Here is a 25,012-nt window from a genome sequence, read left to right as displayed (position 1 = left end):
TTCATTTTACACATTTTATACCCATTGAACAACAATCTCCTATCTCCCCACTTCCTCTATCCTTCGGAACCACCGTTCTATTCCCTGCCTCTATGAGTTTGACTATTTTAGATACCTCAAAGAAGTGGAATCATGCAGTATTTGTCTTACTGTGACTGGCTTGTATCACTAAATAAAAAGTTCTTTAGGTTGATCAATGTCAAAAATGATACATGTCCTTTTTAGAGTCTGAATATTTCATTGTATGTATATACCACATTTTCTTTATCTGTTTATTTGTCAATGGGCAGTTGGGTTGTTTCTATATCTTGGTTATTATGAATAATACTGCAATGAACATGAGCATGCAGATATCTCTTCATGATTTCATTCTTCTGGATAAATACACAAACACAGGGTTGCTGGATCACATGCTAGTTCTATTTATTCAATTTTTTTGAAGAACCTCCACAATGTATTTCACAATGGGTAAACCAATGTAATATCCACCATCAATGAGTAAGTGTTCCAGTATCTCTATGTTCTTGTTAATATTTGTTATCTTTTTTTTTTTTATAATAGAAATACTATTAGAGATAGTATTTCCACTATCTCTTTGTGATTTTGGTATCTCTTTATGATTTTGGTTTTCATTTGCATTTCTCTGATGATTGGTGATGTTGAGCACTCTTTCATATACCTGGTAGTCATTTGTATGTCTTCTTTGGTGCAATGCCTATTTAAGTCATTTGCCCATTTTTTAATCGGTTTATTTGTGTGTTTTTTGATACTGAGTTGCAGGAGATTCTTATCTATTTTGGATATTAACTCCTTATCAGATAGATGATTTACAGATATTTTCTCCCATTCCATAAGATGCCTTTCCACTATGTTATTGTTTTTTGTAGAAAATCACACCAGTTAATATCCAAAATATATAAAGAACTCATATAACTCATTAATAAAAAACTGAGCAATCCAATTAAAAAATGGGCAGAATCAAATAGATTTTTTCTTAGAAAATATTTACAAATAGTCAATAACTACATAAAAGTATGCCCAAGTCACTAACCATTAAGGAGATGAAAATAAAAAACACAATGAAATATTACCACACAACTTTTAGAATGGCTATTATCAAAGACAAGAGATGACAAATGTTGGCGAGGATGTGGAAAAAAGGGAACCCTTGTGCACTGTTGGTGGGAATATAAATTCCCACCAGTGTGGAGGTTCCTCAAAAAATTAAAAATGCCTGCACTTCCATGTTTATAACAGCCTTATTTACAGTAGCCAAGATAAGGAAACAATCTAAGTGTCTGTCAATGGATGACTGGCTACAGAAGATGTGACACACACACACACACACACACACACACACACGCACACACACACACACACAAGAATATTATTCAGCCATGAGAAAGATTGAAATCCTGCCATTTGTGACAACATGGATGGATATTGAGGGCATTATGTTAAGTGAAATAAGTCAGACAGAGAATGACAAATACTGTATTGTATCACTTATATGTGAAATCTAAAACACTCAATTTTGTAGAAATAGAGAATAGAATTATAGTCACCAGGGGTTTGGGCATGGGGGAAATGGGGATATATTGTCAAAGAGTACAAACTTCCAGTTAGAATATGAGTAAATTCTGGGGTACTAATGTACAGAGTGGTTATTATAGTTAATTATGCTGTATTATATACTTGAAAGTTGCTAAGATTGATTAAATGTTCTCACCACAAAAAAGAAACGGTAATTATGTGACGTGGTGGAGGTTTATGGCAGTAAGATTTTGCAGTATATAAGTGTATAAACCAACATGTGTTTCTTAAACTTACACAATGTTATATGTCATTATATCTCAAAAACTGGAAAAATATTTCTGGAAAGATAACGAAGAATAGTCAACAAGTTTGCTTCTGGAAATTATGAAAATGTAGGGTGAAAAGTTTTTATTTCTTATGTATATGCATAAATTAACTGTTAAAATAATAGTAACAACAAAACATATCCAATATAAAACTTTAAAATAATTCTTATAAAGTGAAATATCATTTTAATCAAATTAAAATATTTATTTTGAAAAAACAAGTTTCTCTTCATCTTTGTGATATTATTTGTTTTCATTTACTAACTTTGGTTTCTTTTCCGAGATATTTTTTTCTAGCATTTTGAAATGGTCCATTTTTTCATATTGTAGGTGACAAAGACTCTTTACCTTTGAATCGTCTGAGCTTGGTCTAGAGTCTAGACCTTACTTTAGATCCCTTCCTTGCTAGTCTTGCATTGCCTGTTGTAGCAAGAATCCTGTTAAGTCCGTTTAGTGAGAATCTTCCCATCCTTGATAACTGATCATTCTGGCCTGTCTTCAGCAAGAATCCATTTAAGCATATTTGACAAGACTCTCCCTACCCTTGATGTCACTTGGTAATTTTCCATCCCCTAATCTCCCCACCCCCATTCTGTTTTGGCTATAAATCCCCACTTGTCCTTGCTGTAGTCAGAGTTGAATCTGATTTCTCTCCTTTAAGGTGAGTCTTGACACCTGTGTCAATAGCCCTCAATAGTTCTTTACCATTTTAACAAGTGCAAGGATTTTATTTCTTTAACACTGGCCACCTTAATTTGTCTTCCAAGTCTCTTACACTGTCACTCACATTTACCATCAATTTTCTTATAAACTTAGTGTATGAAACATTCCACTTGGCCTTGTACAACTTCAGTGTTGATCACTCTGTCAGCTTCAAATATACAGATTACGTTTTTATGATAGTATATTTATCATTCAGAAAGTTTTTCTATTTTGGGTAACAGGAAAATAGAAACCAGTTGAGAGTCCTTCATTTCTGTATTTGTAAATCAGGAGCCAAACACTTGGCAAACAATTACAATCTACTCAATTGATGAAATATCTGGAGTGAGGCAGTGAGGTGTGTGAACGGAGAGGAGCTTCCACTCCCTGATCGCTCCAGCTACAAGGAGCAATTTCCTACATTTTGTAAAGACCAGGTAACATTCACCCTGCGATTGCAAACATGTTGACATTTTAAAACTTGAAAAATGTGGGTGTTCTACAAAGGCTCACTGCCAATTAGCAATGGGTGCATCGTTGCTCATTTTAAATGAGAAAATATATGTAAATCTGTTAGAACTATGCCTGGCACTCAACAAATGTTAGCTATTATTTCTGTTATTAAGTGAGTCTACACACTCCTGTCAATCAGGCTTCATCTGGGAGTTCAACAATCATCAGTCTTCAACACAGCTGATTAGAAGTTCATTACATCTAGACTTCAGAATTTACATTTTAAAGACGTCCTCCAGGCAGAACCAGTGTCTTCTTTATTGGTGTATTATTCTAGACAAGGAGGTGTGAAGGCAAGGGCAGGTAAAAATCTAGCCACCTTCTTCCTACAATTTTCCTTCTTTCTTTTTCTTTTAAGACTTTTTAAATTGAATATTGCATGCAGACAGAAAGATGTACATATCACAAACTTATATGTTGATGAATTTTTAGAAAGTCAAGACTCCTGAACAATCACTACCGAAAATAAGAAATATAACATTACTATCACCGCAGAAGTCTCCCTCAACATTCCTAGGCATTACAGCTCACCAACGATTACCATTATTCTCACCTCTATCCCCAAATATTTGTATGGTTTTTATTTTGTTTTTAACTTTATATAAATGAAACCAGTATTTTTTGGTCTGGATTTGTTGTTGTTGTTATTAACATATTAGTGATACTATTCTTCATCCACATACATCATTTATTTACATTTCTATACAATGTTAGTTTTATTAAGAATACGTCCCAATCTATTTGTCCATTTTCCTGTCAAATTTCTTTCAATATCAGCTACTACAGATTATATTGCTATGAATACACTGCCCTTCTCTTTGGTGTAAGTATATACTCACTTCTGTTGGTTACATCTCTATAAGGGGTTTGTTTGGTAATAGAGAAGGCATATATTCAACCCTAATAAATGTCATCAGTCTTGCAAAGTACAAGTTTCATGTTCCTTGCCCCACAGGAATACACGAGGACTACCATTGTTCCATATCCTTGCCAAACCTCATTAAGTTCAATTCTTTTTTGTTAGGTATATTCCAGCACATGTGTAGTTACCTCCCTTTGCTGTTGAGGGAGTTCAGAACATGCTATCCCAAAATATGCTGGCATATTGACTATTTTGAGTTAAAGGCACTTGAAAAGCAGCAGATGCCTGAAGAACACTCTGACCTTCCTTCTTTGTCTTCAAAGCAAGAGATGAAATTCCCATGTGGAAGATGTCCTCTCTATACCAGAAGAAAGGTGACATTCTTATCACCAGCTGGAAATGGAGAGAATTCTGTACAAACAGTCCTTGTTAATATAATTCATATTTTCCTTTATACTTCTCACAGAGTTTAGTGACTTTTTTCACTATTGCCCTTCTTTATTAAATCTGCTATAATAGCATTTGGATTTTGCCACTACTTTGGGTCTTCATTCCTTATGGGGTTCCTGTGTCACATAAAACTTGCATTAAGTAAATTTTATGCATTAGCTCCCGCTGATCTGTTTTATGTCAATTTAATAATCAGGCCCAGGCAAAAAAAAAAAAAAAAAAAAAAAAAAATTCTAAGAGGGTAGAGGTGAAAATTTGCCTCCCTATCTTGTTTTAATACTTTCATTTTTTACTAGTCAATTGCAAATGCTTTTTTGGCCATTTTGAGTTGACTTCTTTTCTGATTTATTTTAAGAGTTCCTTATATTGTTAATATGTAAGAAATGATGCTCCAATAAGATCCTAAAATTAAGTCGAACTTATCATTGTCTGTCAAGGGCTTCTGTGCTATTCATGTGCAGGTTCGGGGACTTGTCCAAGCAAAAACATTGAAAGGGCTAGAGCAAAAAGAGCACATATCCCAAATGAGGCAAGATTCTAAAAGTCTTTGTTCACAAGGTGGACTGTCAATTCTTTGTGATTGATTGGACATGTTCCATTTTCATATCACAGATGTTTGGAAATCTGGTTTCAAACAAGTCTGATACGAGTTGCGTAAGAGCCAGCAGGTCTGAAATTCCTTAGGGAGCTTCATGTTGCTGAAGGTTAGCAGAATTCTTGCTATCAATATATTCTGGATACAAAAACTTTGCCAATTATTGTTTTGTTACTATTATCACCATTCTGAATTGCTTTTTCACACTGCTAAAGATTTTTGTTTGTTTGTTTTAACAAAACACTTTAATTTTCATGTAGCCCAAATTCACAAATTCACAGCTTTTTTCTTACTGATTAAGGCATTCTCAGGCTTTTTTTATTTAGTGCTGATTTAAAAATTCTTCCATAACCCATAGTCAAGAGAATTTTCCATATTTTATTTTCTCATTTGAATTGGCAGTCACCCTAGAGTTGGTTTTTTAAGGGGTGAGGTAGGATAATGTTACACTTTGTCCATTTGGACATCTACTGGACCCGGCACCCTTTACTGAAAAGAATGAACTCCCTCAGTGTTCTGCAATGCCACAGTTGTCAAGAATCAAGTATCCTTCCATTTGTCAGTCTTTTTCTGAAGTGTTCAGTCTATGTTTTTACTCTTTGTCTATTATGGTCTCAAAATCAAACTCTTTTCCAAATTGTAGCTTTATAATTCCTTAAAATATGATGATGCAAGTCCTAATGTATTAGCAGACTTTGTATAGAGCTATAAGATGTGTTAAAGGGGGGCGGGGGGTGGGGGGTGGGAGATGAGGGTAAGGGGGATCGAATATATGGTGATGGAAGGAGAACTGACTCTGGGTGATGAACACACAATGGGATTTATAGATGATGTAATACAGAATTGTACACCTGAAATCTATGTAATTTTACTAACAATTGTCACCCCAATAAATTTAATAAAAAAAAATAAAGAGTGTGAAAATCTGTAAATTGGCACAATGTGTTCAAATTCCATTGCACTTTAACAGGCATAATTTTATTTTATTTGTCACAGTAGCACCCTGGGGGATACTACCTTGCCTTCCTACCCATTTTTCACAGCAATTATGAAGCTCTGACCTCTAATAGTTAACCAGCAGGATTTTCCCCTGATCCTGTCTGACTTCATCAATTGTAAATCAGGAACATGATCTCCTATAAGAAGGAACTAATTGTTTGACTGACAAATAAAACCAAATTGTAAACTATGTAAAGAGCTTTTGAGAAATTTCTATTAGAGTATGACCTTAAATCTTCCCAGTAAGCCAGAGAACTTATATTTTGTGCATCGTTTATCTCATTGTGATTTTTTCATTTTATTTATTTGGTTTTACATCTATTTCTTCATTATTATACAATTGCTCCCACATCCCACATGATGTTAAGCTTCTTTAATTGGGGATTATGCTGGGAAGTGAAAGTATATAAGCACATGGCTTTCTGAAATCAGAAATACCTATATTCAAATCTCAGTACTATCAGTAGATATGTAACCTTGTGGAAATTGAAACGGCATTTATATAATGGAACCAAAATACCATAGTTACCTCTGAATTCCCAAAAAACAAAACGCCTTTTTCTTATGGTGAAAACTCAACCGATGTTTATTAAAGATTGAGTTGTTATGGAATTGTTATTAAGAGCTGTGAGACAGTTTCTATTAAACCCCTCTAGGGGGCATTTAAGGTGTTACCTTTATAAGAGGAGACTACAGCAAAGCTTAGAAAATATTTAGAGAGTGCCATTAAATCTCAGAGATGCACTCTCAAGCACAACCTGAAATGAACTTTAATGTCATGAATTCATTCCCAGTTAACAAATAAAACTGAGGCATGGAAATCCTTAGCTGTTTGGAATGATTTATTTTTGTTACCTTCATTAATTTATAGGCAGAGCTTTGCAATCCTCCAGTGAGATAAATAGGTTAACACCATTTAACACAAAGCACTTGGAAAAGAAGTAAAGGTCCTGATCCCCTTCCATGGCAACATTTACACCATTCTGCTGTGTGGATAGAAGATTTACACTGTGTACACCTTCGGAATGAAAGGCTTATTTATGGTACTTAGGTTTAAGTCTTCCTCTGGACCATGTGTGCATATGGCTCCATCTCTCCAATCCCAGGAGAGCTGTAGGAATAAGGTAAGTGGGACCCAGAATATCAGATTAACAGAGCAGATTTCATTCCAGTGCAGCAAATCTTATTCTGAGATTTGGCGTATACACTTGCAGTCACTGTCCGTATTGCTCAAACTCCATTATCTCTGTCTTTCTAAGTTGTACACATTTTTCTAATGTTCATTGTTGATCCTTGAGAAGGTGCGTCAAAGGAAGTTTCTCACCTTGTTTCATTTACTGTTAAGAATCAGAGGGAAAGAGATGATCTAAGTATGTTTAGCACAACTATTGTATAGCAGTTGGAGAGATCTGTTTAATGAATTAAAACTATACTTCTGTCTAGGTCATTTTGACCAATATGACATTATTTTTTATTCAGGACCCATAATGAGTCAAAATATATACTTGCTGTAAGAATGCTAAACAATAAAAGGACCTTGGCTCTTCTCTTACTAAAAAAAAATAAACAAATAAACTTTAAACAAAAATATTTTACACTCTCAAAGTTCCTTAAAAACATCCTTTATTTGAGGCATCTTTGAGTTATTTATATGAGGTGTGCTCAAACAATACAGTGAATACTGCTTCTGAGTGTCATCCAATGGAAAGGCAGGGATCTTCAATATGGAAAGAGGCTCATCAACCCTTAGTAACAGTGTGTGACAAGTTTCAACTTGCTCAGTGCACTCAGTCAGGTGTGAGCCCCGGTTGAGAGAAGTGTGCTGTGAATCATCCTCCATTATGACAAAACTCTGTGTTACACATCACTTCTGGTATATGGTAATTTCTGTCAAATAAAAACATTATGGTGTGTCATCATCCACCTTATTTACTGGATTTGGCATCATGAGACTTCTGGCTGTTCCCCAAAGTCAAAATGATCATGAAAGGTAAATGTTTTAAATCCATTCAGGACATGGAGGCAGCCATGACAACGCAACTAAAGATACTCACGAAAGAGGACTTCCAGAACTGCTTCAGAAAGTGGCAAGAATGATGGGATAAATGTGTTGAAAGTGGGGATGAGTATTTTGAGGGGGATTAATGGCAATGTGTCTTTTACTGTAATGACTTTCTTTAAACATTCATAGTATTTTTATATCACACCTGTGTCAGCATAATTGTTTCCTACGCAGCATTCAGCCATTGTGTTTCATTTTAAATTTAGTACATCATATTTTATTGAGTATAACGAACCAAAAATATGCACAAATAACAGAATAGAAACAACCTATTCTCATACTAGCCAAATTAACTTTGCCTAAGATTATCCTCCCACTTGGAAATGTATAACACTTAAATAAACATGACAAGGTTGAGTTTAACATAACCAAGAAATTGTTGCTCCCAAATTCTAGAGCCCTTCCTTATTTCTTCATAATTCCTTTGATCTATCTTGTGAGATTCTCATTGTGTAAAATTCTGGCAAATGGCTCAGAGACAGAGACCGTCAAACAGATGTCAAGTTTTTACAGTTTTCTGCTGACTGCTGTTAAGAGGAATAGTATAGTTTGCAATGTAGAACCATGTCTATATTTGTGAACACTTGGATACATCTTTTATTTATATTTAAGCAAAGATGGAAACATACCTCCTAGTGTTAAGTAAAATTTTTAAAAAATCATTTACACTTTAACATATACCTCTTGTGAAGATATTAAAAATGTAAAGATGTGGAAACTAAAAATTCAGTTACTTGCTAAAAACAATTTATTTGATTCAATTAATTTCAATAATTTCCAATGTTGCTTTGAGCCACTTAGAGTCAGTAGAGCTTATATAACTTAAAAGAAAATGCAAACTTTAAAGAATGAGCTTTAAAATTAAACAAAAATTTGTGCCATCTGCATTACCTGATACTATCATATGACCTGAACATTCTAGCCATGTAAAATATGTTATGAGATTAAATGCCTATGATAAAGGAGGAAAATAGAATCCTCTGAGTTAACATACCCTTATTCTGAAATAAATTAAGCATTATTTTTCTAAGTTTTTTAGTGTAACACATATCTTTAATATGAAAGCAAAAACTCCTTGTGCTTGCTTTTAGATTATTAATCTTTTAATTCTCTGTTGAATTGTTTTATTTTAATGTATATTTAATGTATATATATATATATATATATATATATATATATATATGTATATTTTACCTGCACATTTAGATTTCCAATATATTTTCTTACAGATATAAGCCAAATATGTTAAATATGCCCCTCAGAAATGTAAAGATAATTTTGCTTCTATTTCTTTGCAATGACCTCTGCTCATAGGTAGATGCATAATTGCTGACTTCACTGTTTGAGTTCTGACAGTCAAAGTATAAATCCTTCTGAGAATATTTGCTTTAAGAGGGAACAAAATCTTCTTTTCTTGGAATATTCTCTGTTGGTAAGACTCATGTTGTTTTCCTCTTTTTGTGAACTTTTTATAGTTCATCACATCTTTCAAGTTACTTCTTTTTTGAAGATTTGTTTTTCTGAAAATATTCCCTGAGACATAATTCATTACTTGACACCTCAGGTGAAATTAAAATTATGTTAACTCTAACCACATTAGAAAACTTCTGTTTTTCTGCTACCTTTCACCAGCAACTGCATGGCTACTTTTTCTGTGGCTTTACTTTATATACAATTTCCATAGGTAAACTGAAATTTGTGTTCTACTATCCATGTTTTAAAAACACGAGTTTTCTTTTGTTCTTTGGCATCTGAATTTTACTGAAAATAGCACGTGAAAACCCATCGTCCTATAACTCTCCTTACACCTTAAGTACTATATGAACAGATCTATTTTGGCCTTTTTGGAATCTATTCTATATTGATCACACCATAATGTGAATTTTATTTGAAAATGTTGTGCTAATTCAGTTTGGTAATGTTTTATTATTACCCTGGTTTACTCAATCATGTTTCCCTATAGTTTGTAATGTTAAGTTCATTATCATTGACATTGTGGTGTGTCTAACTTTGGTCTCTGCTCTCACAATCCCTTACTTTTTTCACAGATTTGTCATTGTAAGAATAATCTTTATTTTTATAAGTCTTTTTAATGGGCATGATATTCTTGGTTATAAACTTCTTAAATGCATTCACATTACTCTGTTATTTTTGAAACAATGATCGGAGTGATCTCTTTATTTCTATATTCAGTGTATATTTGTTAAAGACTGATTACTTAGTAGAGCTACCTGGGAAGTTACATTGACTTATTTATGTTTTGTTTTGTTTTTTCACTTTCTTGTTGGGATACTAATTAATGAAATTATTTCTTCATTTCAAATGTATATATTGAGAACTATGATTAGCACTAGGAAAACGTAATCATTGCTTTAACATACCTGACAGTCAGTTTTGCTTCGAAGACACCTGCTCTCTCTGAAGCTATCAACTTCAGAGGCATGGAATAATACTTATATTTCTTTGAAATATACAAAAATTGGTTTCCTTTTTATATAGCACATTTTCTATAGTTATTGAAAACTCTAACATGATGTAATTTTTCGTAAAGTTTTTGCTTTCATCTTAACTTCAGTTGGCAATTTCTTCCTGAAGACAATTGCATCTAGGTAATTATTCAATTATATTTTGCCTCCAACCTGAGACAATTGTCTCCAACCTGAGACAATTATGATAAGAGCAATTTATATTCCAGGCAATTTTTATTTAACAGAAGCTTATAGATTACATCTGTATAGTTTAAGACAAATTTATCATATTGTTCTTTCTCCTCATCTGTGCAAACCATGGAACAATTTTGTGGCTCTTTCTTTCTTTCTTTCTTTCTTTCTTTCTTTCTTTCTTTCTTTCTTTCTTTCTCTCTCTCTCTCTCTCTCTCTCTCTCTCTCTCTCTCTCTCTCTCTCTTTCTTTCTTTCTTTCTTTCTGTCTCTCTCCTTCTTTCCTTCCTTCCTTCCTTTCTTTTTTTCTTTCTTACATTTATTGGGGTGACATTGATTAATAAAGTTATATAGGCTTCAAATTTACAACTCTATAATGCATCATCTACATATTGCATTGTGTGTTCACCTCCCAAAGTCAAATCTCCTTCCAACCTCCCTTACCCTCTTCTCCACATATACCTTTTTAAATAATATAATAATAAACAAAACACACAGTTTTAATGTAATTTGTATAAAATTAAACTCATACGAAAGTATAAAACTTCAAGAACGACAAAGGCAGTGTTTTATACAGAAGAATAAGGAGGGAGAATTGCTAAAGCAACACAAGTGGCAAAGCATAGCAAACAAACCATTGTATATTTATCCAGGGGTAAAAGCAATATTTATGATCAGAACAGAAAACCCAGAAATTGATGCATGGTGGTCAGGATAATTATTATATTATAGAGGTGACATTACAAATCACTATGCAAAGCTTTGCTATCTAAAAACAAACCAAAAAAATCCACATTTTTTTAAAAATGAAGAATAACTCAACTTCCATATTAAAGATAACATATTAAAGATATTAATCTAGTATCATGCACAACATGAAATTTTCCTGACTTAAAAGTCTAAATGTGAAAATTACATTTTGATGCATTTCTATTCCAATACCTCATCAGATTTGTTACTGGTTGCTGGATATCTAAACATAGTGCTCACCCACTCAGGAAAAGTCCATAAGAAAACTATAATCAGCTACTACCTATTGTCACTCATGTCCTAGTTGGAAATGGGGAGCTAATATACATTAAAAAAACAAATTTTCTTATGCATAATTAGGCATTTGAAATTAGCAAATGCAAAAAAAAATACATTTTAAATTTACTTTTATAAAAAATGCACGTACATGATAAAAATGTTCAAACTACGGAAAGTAGAAAAATAAAGTTATAAAAAAAATCCCCTCCTAAAGCATTAACTAATGATACCATCTGACTTAATTTAGTACTAACAAGACCTTAGTAGACAAAATAATGCCCCCCCTCAAAGACATCCATGCTTTAATTTCCAGAACCTGTGATCTTGTTAATTTACATGAAAAGAGGAATTGGGTTGCAGATGCAATTAAGGGTGCTAATCAGTTGACCTGAGATGATGAGATTATTCTTGCTTATTTGGGTGGTCTCAATATAATCGCAGGAGACCTTGCAAGTGGAAAAGGAAGGCAAAAGAGAGAGAGAGATGCAGAGGAATGGCAGCATGAGAAGAACTTGATCTACTTTTGCTGGTTTTGAATATGGAGGAAGAAGACTTCGAGCCAAAAAACACAGGTGGATTCTTAAAGCTGAAAAAAGGCAAGGGGACTGAATCTCTCCTAGAGCCTCCAGAAAAATACAGCACTGCTGACACCTTGAGTTTAGTCCAGTGAGACCCATTTGGAATTCTCACCTCCTGAATTATGAGGTAATAATATAGTTGTGTGGTTGTAAGCCATTTTTTAGATATTTTTTGGTAATTTGTTACAGCAACAATAGGAGAGTAATGCAATATGTTAATAAAAAGTTTGTTTATTTACACAGATCAGAACTCCATGGGGAATAAGCAATTCACCTTACCTGGAGTTCCCTGAAGTTGTGCAGTACAACTTGGGAAACGACATATCATGGTGGCCAAGGCCCTGCATGCCACTATTTTTGCTAACGTGGTAGAGATATTCTTATATCAGCATGTGTAGAGCTTTCTTCCTCACGGACGATGCACAGTATTCTGTTTTATGATTGTACCACAATGTCACTGTACTTGAACCATAAATTAAAGCCACAGGACTAGAAAGCCTTTCTGTTATCTTTATCTATAAACAATAGAACATTTATTTAACATATATTGAGGTATATTTCAGCTGTTCCCAGTATTCATTATTGCAAATAACACAATTACATCCTTTATGCAATATGTTGACTTTGAAAAGTCTACCTGTAGGCAAAATTGCTAGGTTACAGGATACAGCCTTCATTTCAAAGATATAGCCGAATGACCCTGTGCCAGACATTGTAAAAATCATCCTACTATTTTTTTTTTTAAATTTAGTCCCAACAGTATCCCACGAAATATAGGTACTTTGGTTTTCATTACACACCAAAATAAACTAAACCTAAAATATATTAAGTAATTTCAATATGTCCTAAGAGTTTCAACAAAGTTAACAGCTCTTAAACACAGTGCCCTTTAAGGATGTGGCACTTTTGCATCTAACATTTTCAATTTTAAAAACTCAGGTAAATGTCAAAGCAACTTGAACATATAATTTGATCAATAACTGGTATTGACTTAGTGTGTTTAAATTATTTTCAGGTAATTATGGACAAATTTTAAAACAGAACAAAGGCCATTGAACACAATGGTACAATACTTTTAATGTTATTTTTGTCAGTACAAAGAAAAATAATACCAAAGTGGTTTTTGATAGAGATTGTTATAACTAGATGTATATTGTATATAGAACATTTATATGTTATATTTTAGTCAAGGAACATTACATAGAAGAATATAAATATCTATGTGTACAAAAACATTTTTTCACAGCCTAAAATGTCTGTCCATTGGGCTCTGATAATACCACAAACTCTTTAAATAATTTCATTTTTACTTTTATTTATGTTAGTGTAATTAAGGTGACTTTTGCCATGAGAACAAAACATTTTAACCCATTCACCTCTAAATATTGAGATTCATTTGTAATGAGTATTTTATTTTTTAACACGAATAGAGAAATGCATAACATATAGGTAATGCTATTGAGTGTTTTATAATGGACCAAATTACAGTGGCACAGTTATAGTCTCTAGAAGTCACTTATTCAAGTCAAAACTAGTTTTACAGATTTATCTTTAAATTTTAGTTGAAAATATAACTCATAAACATTTACATCTAAATGAATCATGAACCATAAACATAGATGTCTACCTTCTTTTTATGTAAAGTGTATCAGGTATTTTGGAAACTCATAATGACGCAGTTCATTAAACAGTGGTGGGAGATGATGGAAAGCAGAGGCCATAATTCTTTTTTTTTTCAATATGTACACAAAGCTTTTTGAGTTTTATTTTCCTTGCATTGGAGATTCATCTTAACATGCTTGTATGTTAAAACAATAAGAGGGACTCTAACTGTTCTGAGCACATGTTAGACATGCACAGGTGCTGAAAATTCCTATTTAAAAAAATGTCAATTGCAGTGGGAAATGGAGAAATCACACACACATATGGCGGGGTGGTCATTTAGCCTGCTCCCCCCAAATTTGAATCTAAACTTAATTCATACTTTGATTACAATGTGCTGCTCTGACACTTGGGTGTGCAGAGCAGCAGCAGGCCTTCCCTGAAATGTTGTTGGTTCCTACTGCCTGACAATGTGACTCTGAGCAAAGGGAAAGGGCTCCCCTGAACGATTCCAGCCCCGAAGAAGGTGAGTACAATCTGCTGGGGACAGCTGAGTCTCCTCTTCCTTTTGAGACATTGCTCATAAGTGGCATATCTCAGAGGCAGGCTAGGGCCATGTCACTGACCTCTGCAGATGGCTAGTCAATTTGGGGGCAGTTGTTTGAATGTGTTTTCCCTTTGATTCCTGTGGTCAGAGAGGACCCCCTTTCCCCAAAAGTCTGCACGAAAGAAGTGAAGTCCCTAGAATTAAGAAGAATCACTGGTCTAAGACCAGAGATCTAAGAGTTATTTAAATACACTCCCTTCCAGCCCTAACATTTGAGTAGCTCCAGTTCTGGGGAGTGCTGAAGTTTCTTCTCTCTCCCAACTTGAACTGGTAAAAAGACAATTGAGGGGTGGGGGATTAGCTACTGAGAAAGGTCCTGGGTCATTTGTCCACCTCCCCAGGGCAGACCCTGGCAGACTTGCTTGAGGCCTAAAGCACAGGAAAGGGAAACAAGTGAAGTAGGAAGAGGGAGAAGGGAGGAAATGCTGCCTGTGGTGGGAATTTAGGAAGAGCCACTGAGAACAGCCACAGGAGCGACTCGTGGCACCTGCCACAGACCAGTAACCCCTGAGCTAGGTAAGGAGAGTTGGAGCACTGCTTAAGTCTTTGCTCCTGGAACTGCTGGCTTCCCAGGCCTGTTCCCTAGCCCCCTACTGCAGGGCACAGGGAAGGAGCTTGCACTGGGGCACAAGACTCAGTGGCTCATTAATACAAGCAAGAACCACGGGCCTTCATGTACTGGTCTCAGTGGAGTTTTCAGATAGCGCTGTACTTTGGCTAGGAGACCTGAGAGCCTATATATAATTCCTTAACTGTAGACTTTCAGAAGAGGGGTGCTATAGGAGGAGCTGTGACTGGTTAGGGGGTGGATGGAGGGAATGGGAAAGGAATCCTGCCCTTTGTCCCCTACAGATCTCACCCAGCCAGCCATGTCCTCTTATACTTTTGTTCTTGGAAGACCTAAAATTATTCTGGGATGCCATAAGACTGTTGACCTTCATGGCTCGAAAGAGTGAGATTAAGGATATTCACTTCCTCTTAAATACCTTCTACTGCCCAGAGAGGGAATGGTGGGATTCTAAAAAAAGAGTGGGGGCAGATCAAAGTTTGTGGGTCAGTTCACTTTTTCTACATTTGGACTGCAAACCAGATATAATATCTTCATCATTACAAAAGGAAGAGAAAGAAAACTTGTGTAAACCAAGATAAAAAGCTTTTAATTGTTTGAACGCCAAAAGAATTAGATGGTGAAACCCAAGGTTTGGAAGATAGTGCAGACAGTCACCTTTTAAAAAAATCTAAAATCCACCAAACCACAGCTTAAATGTTCTGCCCCAATCAGCAAAACTGTCAGAAACACAAAAAGAGCATTTGGAACGGTTCTACCTCTCAAAAGGTAAACAGTATACAAAACAAAACAAAACAAAAATCCCAACAACTTAATGTTGAAGAAGTTATCAGTAGATACCTGGTAGCTCGTCTTTCACTGATAGGCATATATTACAGGGTTCATACGTATTACGGCTACATGGTCAGCACACCAAGTGCAGGACGCCAGCCCGAGGCTGTGGATGCTGGCAGAGGACAGCCTGCCAAGCTTCCAAGTAACTGGGCCTTTCTAGGAACAGATCCAAATTTTCATTCTTGATTAGGAGGTGGGGAAATCAATTCCAAAGATTATTCCTATATAATTCTTTCCTAAGTCAGCTTTGATTGCTCCATGAGCCACTGGGTTCCACATTTTCCCCACGTTACTTCATGGTCTTACTGCTGCTGCTCAGAGCTACCTACGGCCTTTTCCTGGGGTCAGGGTGTCTGTTTCATCTTCCCAATGTTTAAGACAATTAGCGCTCATATCCTTGAATTAGATAAGCAGCCTCACATAACAGTTGAGAACAAAGACTCGGGAGCCAGACAACCTAGTTCTGCACTCTGGTTATGTTGTGTGACCTTGGACAAATTACTGAAACTTTTTGTGCTTTGGTTTCCTTGTATATAAAATGGAGATGATAATAGTCCCCACCCTCTAAAGCTATTCTGAGGATTCAATGTTAATATTTGTTTAACACACAATAGTGCCTGACACCTAGTAAGCACAACATATCTGCTTACTTAATAAATTACTTCCAACTTATTTAAGACACATTATGGACTGAATTGTGTCTTTTCCAAAATTCAAATGTTGACACCTGTTGGGCAGAAACAACATGCACCCATTGTCAACGTCAGAGGTGGACTCCAACTACTTGGAGGACAGCAATGATTATCACAATGCCAGCCACCAGAAATAGAAGTCCAAACACTTGTCCACTGCATCTTGGCATCGGAGTTGCCAAGGAAAACACAACACAGTCAAACATTGGGTGGAACTATGTTATACTCACATAAAGAGGGGATGGGGTAAAATCAATTCCAATAGTGTGTTGGGTCCCCAAGACTAGCAGATTTCCCCAGCAGGTGACAAAGAGCAATTGGCCTACTAACATCCCTCTTATGCTGCAGCCGAAGGACCCTCTTATGTCTCCCATGGAGTTAAAAATACTAAATGCTGGAGGTGAGCCAGAACAAAGCAGAATAAAGGAGCACACACTGAGTCTGAAATAGAGAAAGATATTCCCACACAGGTGATAAGCCCGAAACAGGTTGTGTGGGCTTTTTAGCTCTAAGGAAATACTCTAGGTCCAAGGCCCCTTCTTATGTGGCTGCGTGCATGCTCATGATCTGCCTTTCCCAGCAAAGCCCCAATCTCTGATGTGACTGGAGGAGACAGGGCCTTTAGGGAGGTAATTAAGAGATCATAAAGGTTGGCTCTAATCCAACAGGCCTGACATCCTTATAAGAAGAGGAAGAGACACCAGGGGTGTGAGTGCACAATAAAAATGACACAGGTAGGAGGCAGCCATCAGCAAGCGAAGGAGAGAGGTTTCAGGAGAAACCAAATCTGTAAACAAATTGATCTTGGACTTCCAGCTTCCACAACTGTCAGAAAATAAATGTCTATTGTTTAAGCCTCCCACTGTGTAGTATTTTGTTATGGTAGCACTAGCAATCTAGTATACTAACCATCTTAAGAATCATAAAAAGATAGTCCCCTACTCCCCTCTCCCTTCATATATAACATTTTAGTGGTGCTTCTTTATGGGTTTACACCAACTCACACATTGAGGACACTTTTTTTCTTTTAAGGAATATGGAGAATATGTGACATTTTCATTGCCTTTCCATTTGGAAATAAACTTTCAACAAGAAATATAGAAATATATTAGATAATATTTGCTGTACTATATTGAATGTTTGTTATCGAGGTTTGGATTATGATATCTTTTAACTCAGAGACCACAATTTTCTAATTTTGTCATTTCACAAATTAGCACAATTACTAACAAATAATAACTGCATAAATATATACGTGGTGAAACCCTAAAATAGCTAAGTGGTATAGAAAAAAGATGGCTCATGTTTTATAAGATATGATTTCATACCCAAGGTATTTTGAATGGCCTACCTTCAAATATAAATCTTGGAATAAAGTGCATGATTCGAATTAATGTAAATAAAAACTATTTAATGGTATTCCTTAAAAAGACATCTAAATGATTCCACAAAAGCAAAATAATAAAATATCAATTTCAGGTTCAAAGTTATGACTGAATTTTAAATAAATAAATTGGTGTGCCACTGATATATTTAACATCAAACAAATCTGTTTTCTAAATGTGATGACAAAGTAGTCAAATTTTATGTATATAATAAAATAAATATTAAGAAGAACTAAAATTTAAAAGATAAATTGTTACAGAGTTACTAAAGAAAGTAACTAAGTCAATAACTGAATTATTCTGAAAATGTTGCTACTTATATTTAGAATGCAAGGAATTTGTTAAGTGCTAAACTGCACTTAAAATGCAAACGTTTAATATATTCTGATTGTAATTATTTCCTTGGTATACATACTGTCAGGTCCAAATGAAATTTTTTTTAGTAGAAGTTCTGATGTTTTTAAATAAATACGTTCAATTTATAGCTATCTCATCACTATCACACTCTCAATCAATATTGTACAAAAATTTGCGGCATGGGTGAAGTGGTATATATTTTATAGTTTTAAAATTTTGAAAATAAATAGAACACTATTTGTTTATTTAATAGGTTTATTAATGTGGTTGCATGTTTTCAGTACTTATATTAATAAAAAGTTCTGAGGATACAGAAGAAAGTCAGAATTTCTTGCTTTTGTTACTCTCTATCTAGAATTTCTTTAGTATTAATACATGAAAATATGAAAATGCCTGGAGTTTTGCTATAATTATTTTAGGAATGTTCTGCAGAAATTCTAATCCTGACATTGACTTACCTAGGACACAAAAAGTGTCATATTTTCTTTTTTACTTTGTGTATTGAAGATTTATAGTTGGCTTAGTTTCTTATGGCTCCATAGAGACTGAAAAATGTGATAAAAGAGATAAGCTGTGTCAGCTCAGGAAAAAAGAATAAAAAATGGAAATGAAGATTTAAAGTGTCTCATAAGACAGGAGAGATTAGAAAAGGAAGATAACTGTATTCATGAAAGAAGCAAAAGAAGGGTATCAAGAAAAAAAAGGCAAAGTTTTTGACCAGTAAGGAGAGAATAAAAAGGGAAAAGTAGAAAAAACGTAAAAGTAATTTTCGTGTTCTAAACTTTTGCAATCACATTTTAGTTTAAAAAACTTTAACTGACATATTTCTTACAGAATTCTTGTCCTAAAAGCAGAGAGTATATCAGTCTTTTTGAAGTACTGATGTGGTACTTACCAGCATTTAACCTAGACTCTAATTTTTGTTGAAAATATTAAAAGTACACTTAAAGTGATGTGGACATTTATACAAAATATTCTCAATAATGATTATTCATCTCTTGATATCCATTGATAGTAAAATTTTGAGTGATTTCAATTTCTTTCTTTGTACATGTATTTTTTTGTGTCAAATTCTTCAAAATGAGCACATTTAACTTTTCAGTCATGGTTCAAAGCAGAAAATCAAAAATTTTAAGCAGGAAACATGTCTTTATTCCCTAAGCATATAACATCTTTCCAAGGTCAGAAGGAAGAGGTTTAGGTTGGAATTTCAAATATGTCCCTCTAAGCAACAGAAAATGGACTCATAAGACACATACTACTTCTGAGGCGACTGAAATAATTGTGTGCCCCAACCTCGTAGTTATGGGCAAAGGATCAGAAAATGAGAATGAAGAAGGCTTTGCTGTTACCAAAACGGATTCTCACCGAAAGAGGTCAGAGAATTTCAGCAATAGGTTTTAGTAGTACTCATTTGTCCTCAATAACTGTCACAATCTAGTAAAACCTTGATACACTGTAACCTAGAAAGTGTAATAGATGTTCACATTTACTATCACCAGTACATATAAAATAAGAGGTGAAAAGATATGTAATATATATAGAGAGATAGAAATAGAGATAGATAGATATAGATATAGATATAGATATAGATATAGATATAGATATAGATATAGATATAGATATATAGCCTTTTGGCTTGATTTATACATACATCAAGCAAGAAAGACAATATGGATAGTGTCTTAAGGCTCCTTGGCTGCCATAACAAAATGTCATTGATCAGGTGGCTTAAACATCAGCAATTTATTTTCTCACAGTCCTGGAGGCAGGAAGTATACAATCAGGGGTGCCAACATGGTTGGTTTCCAATGAGGGCTCCCTTCTTCACTTGTAGATAGTCATCATCTTGCTGTGTATTCACATGACAGAGTAAGACAGAAAGCAAGTCTGGTATCTCTTCTTATAAGCGCATTAACCCCATCATGAGGGCCCCAGACTCATAAACTTCTCCAAAGTCTAATCTCCTCCTAAAAGCTCAATACCCAAATAACATTGGGGATCTGGGCTTCAACATGTGAATTTTGGGGAGACACAATTCAGTTCACAGCATCTAGAAACTAAGACTGCTAAACTCTCTATTTTGAATATTTTGAGGGACCTCATACTGTTTTCTATAACTGCTGTACTATTTTACATTCCCACCAGCAGTGTTCAAGATTTCCAATTACTCCACATCCTCAACATTTGGGGTATATGTATATATATGTATGTATATGTGTGTGTATATATATATATATATATATATATATATATATATATATATATATATATATATAAAATAGCCATCTTAACAGGTGTGAGATGATATCTCATTGTCATTTTGACTTGCATTTTTCTGATAATTAATGATGTTCAGTACGTTTTCCTATACCTGTTTTAATCCAGCAATCCCACTTCTGGGTGTATATCAAACCAGGATCTGGAAGAGACAACTGCTCTCTCATGTTCATTGTGGTATTATTCATAGTAGCCAAGATATGGAAACAACTCAAGTGCTCATCAACAGATGAATAAAGAAAAAGTGTTATATACTTACTGAACCTTAAGAAAGAAGGAAATTGTGCTATTTATAGCAATATGGATTAACTTGGAGGATATTATGCCAAGCAAAATTAGCCAGTCACAGAAGGAAAAATGCATTCTTCCACTTAAATGAAGTCAAAATAGTTAAAATAGTCAAACTCATAGAAGAGAATACAATGGTAGTTGTCATGAGTTGGAACGGTGGGGAAAATGGGGAATAGCTGTTCAGTGGGTACAAAGCTTTAGTTACACTAGATGAGTAAGTTGTAGAGATCTGCTTATACAACATATAGTGCATATAGTTTTTAAAAAATGGTATTTTGCATTTCAAAATTTCTTAAGAGGGTAGACCTCATGTTAAGTGATTTTACCACACACACACAAAAATAGACACAAGGAAACTGGGCAATGTTAGATATGTCTATTGCTTTGATTGTGATGATGGGATTATAGGTGTTTGTCTATGTCCAAACTCATCAAATTATATACACTAAATATGTGCAATTCTTTGTTTATCATTATATCTCAATAAAGCTGTTATAAAACAAAACAAATGAAAAAGAAAACTTAAACTGTCAATGTCCATTGTTTTATGAAAAGGAATAAAATGGTTTATGAGTGGGTTACTAGATGTGAAAAAATGCCATGCCTATCTCCATTCCTTTGCTACATGGCCTCTACATTTTTTGGAAGGCCATTCTAGTATTCTAGATGCTACTGGTAGCTGGGACACTGAGCAAAAGCAATATAATACAATCCATGCTCATCAGCCCATTGCTTCTCTCTTACTCACTGAAATTCAGTCACTTGTTCTCACAAACCAGAGTTTTAATTCTGCAGTGCTCCACTTTTAGCTGGTGTCTGCTTATCATGCAGAACCCCTGTTACGCAAACTAAAATGTTGTTTTCCTCAGTTAACTGATCATAGAAAACCCCTCATGAGACCATGGTGATAGGATGAGGGTGAGAAGCAATGTAGCAGGAGTAGGGAGTAGGTTTCATAATCAACTACTGAATCTGCTCTGAAAATGACTCATGCCAAAACGCTTAACATCTGACTATAAGCCCTAGCTCTGGTAGTACACAGTGGCGTTATATTTCCACAAAGACAAGCATGGTTTTAGAGTCGGTAACCAGTTACACCTGTACATTTTACCATTAAATGTCTGGTGTTTCATATTAATTTAGTGTCGTTTACATCAAAGACTGGGTTTTAGTCAAACAACTAAACAAACTGAACTACTCTTGGCTGTTCTGAGTAGTATATTGCAAGCCATATTGATTAAGTTGTCCTGATCTAATCTATTATTTTCTTCCTTATCCTTCACTTAGAATACATTTCCAAATAAATTGCTCAGGTTGTTTTGCCATTATGAATGGTGAAAATAATGTAGTATTTGTCATCTAGTGTATTTAACTTGATCTTACTTTTATTTGTCCCCTGGGTGAACTGCTATCAGAATCTACTTATCTGCCTAGAGGCTGTGAGGTAGTAGGAGTGTTGTTGTAATGGGAGTTGGTATTTTATTCCAAGGCAATAGTCTCAGGTGAGTGATTAAAATGTTTCCCCCAAAGCATGAACAGCAATCAGGAGAGGCTCACAGGTTAGGAATACACAGAAGTAATATCCAGATAAATCCACTTAAATGACCCATTCCAATCCTGAAGCTCCACTCCTTTCCAATCAATGCTCCAGCCTTCACGTAAGAGAACAGCAAATGTATTGATTCAATAATAGGATAAAACTCCGCACCTGATTTTTGCTTTTATTGGTCCTAGCGCTACTAAGTATATAAAAATTGTACCTGGATCTGTGAATTAAAAGGACAGAGCTTGTAACTATCTTTCTTTAAGCTTTTGAATATTGTCAGAAGTAACTGGCCCATCTCCGAGTTCTTACATTTCCTTCTCTTCACCATGATACTCTATTGTAGCCATTACTCTATTCACAGCAGCCATGTCTTCCTTCGTACTTTTTGCCACTGCTTTCCATGGACTATACAACTGTCATCCTCCAAATGTAGCTGCCAGGTAAATGCATATCCAAGCAGGTCAGGTAAACAAAACAAAACAAAACAAAATACAGATTTCCATCCTTGAGCATCTGTTTTTACATCCATTTCTGGCATCAGCCAAATCAACTACAGGAAACAGAAACAACTCTACAGACGTAGTTTTAAATAGATACTGTCACAAATCATAATGGATACCAATGAGGAATAACTCCCAGATACCACAGCACTTTCCTACTCCTTCTGAGAATTAGAGCCAGACTTCAAGAATATACCCCTGAAAATGAAATTAAAGAAATGAAAATTCAGAAGCAAGAAGCTGCCACTACTGATGCCACAGCTCTCTTCACACAGTGCAAACTGGATGAAGAGACCTGAATGATGGCTACCAAAAGTCTTGAAATGGCTCCAACACTGTTTGCCACCAAAAAGGACAAAAATAACCAGTATATTGGCCTCTGCTTAGTTTTTATCTTCCAAACCTTATGCACATGTTCCTAAGTTGTGGATTATTTTTTTTATTTTTTTTTTTTTTTTAAATCCAGAACCAAAGCTGCAAGGGAATATGAGAAGTAAAGTTGTAGGTTTCCAACTTCTCTAAGAAAGGAAAGAGGAATGGAACTTGAGAAAGACAATCCACCATATTTACCTCACAGTTCAAGAATAAAACTTCATATTAAATGCAAATAAGTAAACAATCAAAAATGCAGACAACCACATTTTCCAAAAACTCATTAAAATTTAACTATTTTAATACTTGCAGTTTTCAAAAATGATTAAATAAATGTTCTATAATAATGATTTGGAGATTTAGTTTTATATGTATTTACTTTGCACTGCAAGAAGCTAGTCCAATTAATAAAGTCCTTGGACTTTGAATTTAGAATCATATTTTAACAATTAGGCTTCTGACATACATTCCCATGTCTTCTCCTCTGCATTAGCTGTTTACATTTTATTCTTCATCACTGTTCTTCAGCTCTGAGCATCGTTTGTTATTTGTTTATTTATATTTAAGATACAAGGCTATTTCTTGTACAGTCACAAAGTGAAAAGATATTGGGTTAAATCCAGCATAGAGCCAAGTCCACTTTCGGAAGAATGATAGGTTTTTATATTCAATCATAAATTACTTTTACGCCCTCAAGTTTACCTGTCAATTCACTTAAACAGTACGAAAAACAATAGTATTATATATTTCACACTCGGGCCTTAAAATTTTTCCCATGAATTTCATTTCTAGTTATTTATCCAAGAGAAATAAAAACTGTACCACAAAAAAAATATATATATATTTAAATAGAATTTTCATAGCAGCTGTTTTTCTAATAGGCAAAACCTATAAGTAACCAAAAATAGGTGTCCATCAACAGAAGAATGGATAACCTCTGGCACATTATTAACATAGATTACTACTCAGCAATAAAAAGGAACAAAGTATTGATTGATGCAACAATATGGATGCAGAGATATTGCTGAAAGCTATTTTTGTAAGAAATAGTAGTAGCATACAAGAAAGCATACAGTACTATCTAACTGAAAAGTAGTAGCATACAGACTATCTAACTCCATTATTATGAAGTTGAGAGCAGACAATACAAATCTATGATGATAGAAATCATACCTGGGAGTTCACAGTACAGAGAATCGACTGCAAGGGCCATAAACAAACAATCAAAATTCTACTCCTTGCTAAGGATGTATGTTACATGGCTATATGCATTTTTCAAAACTCACTGGCTTATCTATGCATTTTATAATATCTATTTCATACCTCATTTAAATAAATTATTGAAAAAACAAGACAACAGCATAAAAGTTATGAAAATAAATAGTACCAATATTAGATTACATTTTGGTACTAAACTGAAATTAATCCTTGGAGATTTCATTGGCCATTGTCAAAGGGACTAGAACAATTGCAAATTGAATTGTGATTTATTGCTTCTTCATTCCTGTCAGGTGATATCACTTCTTAGATGGAAGTCCTTGTCTAAGGATAAGAGAGTAGACACTCTCCATGTATACAAATAAATCCACACAGAGGCTATTTCATTAGCTTTATGCTTTTTTATATTCAGAATGTTCAGGAAATTAAATACTGAAAAGATTTATAAAT

The 25,012-nt window shown here is 34.6% G+C and overlaps 1 pseudogene; it reads left to right on the top strand.

The window, feature by feature from the left end:
• The first annotated feature begins 15,987 nt into the window (after nt 1–15,987).
• The window catches only part of LOC109458478 (rho GTPase-activating protein 17-like), a 94,692-nt pseudogene continuing 85,667 nt past the window's right edge, over nt 15,988–25,012 (top strand).

The sequence above is a fragment of the Rhinolophus sinicus genome, chromosome 3, assembly GCF_057876585.1.
Source record: "Rhinolophus sinicus isolate RSI-liver-muscle chromosome 3, RSI-T2T, whole genome shotgun sequence".
NCBI lineage: Eukaryota > Metazoa > Chordata > Mammalia > Chiroptera > Rhinolophidae > Rhinolophus > Rhinolophus sinicus.
The sequence above is the reverse complement of the archived record's forward strand: the minus strand, read 5'-3'. Positions and strand labels throughout refer to the sequence as shown.